Here is a 5850-nt window from a genome sequence, read left to right on the forward strand (position 1 = left end):
AATAAAGATAGTTTTGTTTCTATAACATTAAACCACCCGGCCACCGGACGGGTATAAAACTAGTTAAGTGGGTTGCCCCTCTAATTAATGTCACCTTTTCTGCTGGTGGTGGTGGAATCCTGGTTAAACCAGGTTTGATTGAGCCACATTTGACCCAAAACACCAATGATACAAATATATAACTGCTACTGTTGTAGGTATAATTCATTAATTCCTTATTCCTCCATAAGTGAATGTATGGCAAACTAACAAAGCTACTAGGGTCTCCATAGAAGTGAAATATGAATATACAAAATAATAGTTAACCGAAAAAAATAAATGTCACTCATGTTTGAAAACCTTTTTGTTACTCATTACCAAACTTGTTGGACCAAACAAATATTTTCCCATATTTGAGATCCAATCCATGATATGTAAATACCACATAGACCTTTCATGTAATTTTTTTCATATAAAAACCTTTAACTCATGTCATGACTCAACCCGCATGAATAAGAAAACTTGACACAAATCTAAACTAACTTTGCAATTTTGTTTATTAATAACTTGAAGCTTATAATAATTGCATGACTCAACCCATTTTCACCGATCCATATTGGCCCCTACTAACGTAAATTCTTGGATAGCCACGGGTGCTAAAACTAATCCTATAGAACAAAAGTCGGCCCTAGAGGTGGATACTGCCGTACTATTCAATTATTGGGTTAAAGATGACTTGATGATTCACTTTGTAAGTTACACATGGTTTGTTTATCGTTGAGAATGTGGACGGTAGGGGATTGGTCGATTGGGAATCTAGGAATTTCATGCAATTATCAATGATATTGATTGCCCTATTTCTAATGATCGTGAATAAACTAATTGGGCCTAATGCAAAGCTAAGCCTAAAAAAACATATCTTAAAAGATTAAACGCCTAATGCCACTTTTGACTGATGGGCTTGGGCCACACTATGAACTCACACTAGTTTTATCCGAAAAAAATAAATAAATAAAAGAAGAGATCTTAAACCCATGTAAACATACACACTTTACCCTTATGTCTCATGAAGATTATACTATAACTCCTTGTATTACGGGGTTTGTTTTATATTTTTCGTTTCTAATATTTATATATATTTTTTGGATTTTAATTTTATTTATTGTAAGGAAGTTAATATTATACTTAGGATTTAATAATGAAAGGGTTTGACAAATAAATAAGATGTAATAACCCGGTTTAAAAGCAATATAGGTTTGGTGAGACACATGACCCGTTTATTTTTTGTACTATAAAATTGTTTTTTAATTATAAAATAATATTTCTTTTACAAAAATCATATATTAATTTTTAGTATATAATAGAATTTTCATATCAAATATTTGGTGATATTAATTTTTAATTTAATGAGATGTTATACCTCATTTAAAGACTGCATGAGTTTGGTGAGACCCATACATGTAAATTCGAGTCAAATGCATGGAAAATCTTCATTTGCAAATAATGCAATCTAATTGCTTGAGAGAATGTAAGGATCAACCAGAGAGCTTTTAAATGTTTCGTTTACATATATTTAAGATGTTTATATAAGTTGTATTGTATGAACACAATTAATTACAATCCGTAAATTATATTTAAAGGTACCAAAAAGATTGATATGAAGCCAATCTAGAGATTGAGAGGTCTTGGGTTCAAGCCTCACATACCATAAAATTAAAAAGAAATTAGCCGTTAATTTTCTTTTAAATAAACGAAAAAAAAGTCAATCTAGAGATTCTAGGGGTGTGCGTGATGCGGTTCGGTGCCGTTATTTACTAAAAACAAACCAAAAACCAAACTTTCGGTTTTATGTTTTTTTAAAATCGTTCGGTTTCGGTTTTTTTTGGTTTTCGGTTTTCGGCTTTTGGGTTCGGTTCGGTTTTGGATGCGGTTTTTTCGGTTTTTCTAATCGAGCCAAAACATTTTGGGCAAAAAAATCACTGAATCCAAGATATTGAAATTGTGCATGATTTTTTTTATTTAAATTAATGATTAATAGAATATTGAATATTTGGGCTTCAAATATTAAAAACTAAGAAATGATACAATTAAAATAAAAAATGAAAATCAAACTAAAAGTATTAGTATTATTAGTTATTAACAATATGTAGCAACCAAATATATTTGTTATTAGCCATATGTTAAACTAAACAAATGGTTGTTGGTATATTTTGTTTTAATGGTTATGCATAAGATATTTATGATTATTTCATTTTTTTGGTTAATTCGGTTCGGTTTGGTTTTTTCGGTTCTTAACAAAACACAAAACCGAACCAAAACCAATATTTCGGTTTTTGCTAAAGTTTAAAACCGAACCGTCGGTTTTTAATTCGGTTTGGTTTTTCGGTTCGGTTTTTTTGATTTTATCGGTTTCGATTCGGTTTTTTCGGTTTTGTGCACACCCTTGACAGATTCTAAGCAAATTATGATTTGGTAGGTTGCATATCCCTACATACTAGGTCAGACAGTTTAGACCAAATCTATTATTCGTATAAATATAATACAGTATAAGAATTATACTAAAAGCACTACAAAATACTTTTAGCTTTTATACATAATTATGATTATTTATTAAAATTAATTGAATTAGCACGTAAAAACAAGTAACAGATAGTTTGAATCTGAGCTGAGCTCGTATTTTAAAATAAGTGTGTATTCAACATATAGTAAGAACATAAGAATGCTAAAAGTGTGACAGTAACTGGTTGAAATTTGGAACTAAAAACAGTTGCATTGAAATATTTTAGTACAAGTAGAGTTGCAGAAACATACCAAATTTTGAATCTAAATAATAAAAAACTACAACTAATACTAGATAATTAGATGCATAACAATTAATTTATTTAGGGTCACAAATCACACTTTATTCTGTTCAATTCCTGTGTAAGCGTAGAACCAACAGCTCGCTACGTCCGATGTTCCTCCTTCATTAGTTCACCTGCACACAAACAACCAGTTCTAAATAAATGTAGTAAAATTTAACACGTTAATTTTGGAAGTAAATTACATGAATGACCCCTTTTGGTCCAAATTTTCAATTACGTTACTAGAGTTTAAAAGTTACAACTATAGCCCCTATTCCGGGAGTACAACCTAATCACGTAGTTTGCTTTCATCTATGGTCCAAAAAGTTAACATGGTTCGTTTTGGACAATAAACCCATGCAAATTACCCATTTACCCTTGTTCTTAAAAAAGCAAAAATAAAAATAAAGTTTCTAATTAAACCCGAACACATTTCAACCCAACCCGACGCGTTTTCACAATTCAAGTTCTTTGCAGTGAAAAAAGGAACATTAAATAAAAGATATATATTATACATGGTCCGAAATTGAGATTGCATTTTTCGGGAAGTTGCATTGCCATGCTCCGATCAACACCAGAGATGGGCGGGCCGTTGACCAGCACACACAAACAGGGTTGACCCAAGATACGAAGAGCCGAGCAACACGAATCATTTGGAGGAATCGGGCTAAACGGTGCAACCGAGGCCCGACAAGGAATTAGTTGGACCAAAGCCGAGAAGAATGTGCTACCACACGGAAACCCCATGCTCCCCTGCACCATCACCGCCACCATCATCATTCTATTTACTTTCTTTTCCATTTTGTTTAAATATTAAAATTAGTTACCTTTTTTTCGCGGATATTGTTTATGGACATTTATAGATGGAACTTTGAAGCCATGTGTATCACACATGATGCCTGTCATTCCTAATTGTTGCTGAACTCATATGTCATGATTGATGTATGTGATACATTTTCACTGAAATAAACATAATATTATTTTCATGTACCTTTTTTTCACCAAATAACTTATTAATTATCTCCTTTGTTTCCTTTAAGATTAATGACAGCAAGCTCCTTTTCTACAAAGTCTCCAGCACAAATGGGTGGGTAATTGTCGGCAAGAGGTGATTGTGCAAAATGTCCTAGCGGTTTTAGCACAGCATCCGATGCGATATGTGAAAATAACTACCAAAATAAAGAGAAACTTTATTTAAAAACATATATAATGAAACAAAATTTCATTTTTCATATAAAAGATTAATGCTCTTACCGTTGAGGATACTCTCCAAAGGCTTCGGTTTTGTTGTGATGCTGCTTTAATAGCATCGAGTGTTCGGTTATTAACCACAACTTCGTGCATACCAGCTATACACTCGCCAGCTGTTAACCATTCTATCTGCAAACTCAGAATTTGCTCACATTTTATAACCAAATAACAAAAACTTAACGAACATCTAGCTTTGATAAGTCATAAGTCTATAAAATGTTAACAAAATCTTAATCTTAAACCATAACTAGAATTTCATTTGGGTCAAAAAAAGGATGTCATTTTAAAGACCTCGTTAGATAATTTATATGATGATACGTCTGAAATATTATTTTATATAAAGAAAGTAAAACTGTTAAGTAAAATGCAAAAATGTCTTGAGCACTCTGCGATATGTGCCTCGTGTGGTTTGCGCGTTAAACGACGTATTTTAAAATGTTGATATAAAGTTGTTTGTTGATATTTGCTTAAAGTGGCTACAACGACGTTTCTAAACTGTTCACAACAGTGCGCATACACCAATTACAACCATGCCCAAGTTATTAACATCTGACGCACGAACGACAATGTAAATATAATCACACATTCAAATTATTACATGTATGCACCTAAAACCACTTACGATATATAACGAACATATGTCATCTCGCCTTAAAACTACTTGTTTATATTATCCTTTTTTTATCATATATGTCCATAACAAAACAACATAACAAGAAAATAAATATAACAGGGATGATATAACTAGAAACAATATATTAAGGATGTAGATAAAGGGAAAATTCCCAAAATAAACGTTTATGAAAACGTTTATTAGGTTTTAGGTGTCATTTGTAAGAAATTCCAAAAATATGTATTATAAACTAGTCGTGACAAGTAGTTTATGATTACACACGAGTATTTTGTAGATACAGTTAAAACTTGCCACGTGCCCTTAAACTAACCGTAAAGAGCAGGTTCACTGACCATTTGTTCGTCACGACTAAATAAGTTTCATGCATCGTAATCAACGCCCACGAGTAATTCATAAGTCATTTAGTCGTGACGACTAGTTTACCTGGTTTACATTTCCCGCATGAGTAGTTTATTAGTAGTTAACTCGCAACGACTAGTTTAACCTTACAATCTACTCGTCGCGACTAAAGAACATATGAATTACTCGTGGACGTTGATTACGAGGCATAAAACTTATTAGGTCGTGACGAGTAAATTGTTAGTAAATCTGCTCGTTACGGTTAGTTTAAAGACGCGTGTCCAGTTTTAACTGGTTATACAAACTACTCGCCACGACTAGATTATAATACCTATTTTGGGAATTTCTTGCAAATGACACCTAAAACCTGAAAAACGTTTTCATAAACGCTTATTTTGAGAATTTTCCCGTAATTAAATGATACAAGTTTATCCCTAAACAAGCGAGTCGAAGTTGTGTAACTTATTCCCCAGGCATCTCAAAGTGTTCTACTAAAGCAAATGTAAACTAACAAGACATTAAACCAACAGAAACATTGAAGGGAAACCTCATAAAAACAAATAAAAGAAGCTGCAATTTGAGGCTAATGTTCATTATTAATAAAAAAATATTTATCAATGGTACATAAAAAATAATAGTGTTAATCCGATAAAGAAACGATCATGGGTCTAGAGATGTTCAAAACGGTTTGGGATTAGGAACCGGAACCGGTTTCTAACCGGTTCCTATAATCAAAATCCCCTTTTAAACCGGTTCCAGGGTCGAACCGGTTAGGGAACCGAACCGGTTCTCCCACCCTCGGAC

At 32.6% G+C, this 5850-nt stretch overlaps 1 long non-coding RNA gene across 1 annotated transcript; it reads right to left on the bottom strand.

Annotated features, from left to right (window-relative positions):
* Positions 1-2738: 2738 nt before the first annotated feature.
* On the bottom strand, positions 2739-4236 carry LOC143601470 (uncharacterized). The gene is made up of 3 exons (XR_013147656.1): positions 4077-4236; positions 3814-3991; positions 2739-2956 (listed from the first exon to the last, which is right to left on the bottom strand). It is a non-coding gene; the product is annotated as an uncharacterized LOC143601470 (long non-coding RNA).
* Positions 4237-5850: the final 1614 nt, after the last annotated feature.

This window comes from Bidens hawaiensis, unplaced genomic scaffold (assembly GCF_021521415.1).
Source record: "Bidens hawaiensis isolate Kalapana, Puna unplaced genomic scaffold, B.hawaiensis_p1.1 tig00056411_1, whole genome shotgun sequence".
Lineage (NCBI taxonomy): Eukaryota > Viridiplantae > Streptophyta > Magnoliopsida > Asterales > Asteraceae > Bidens > Bidens hawaiensis.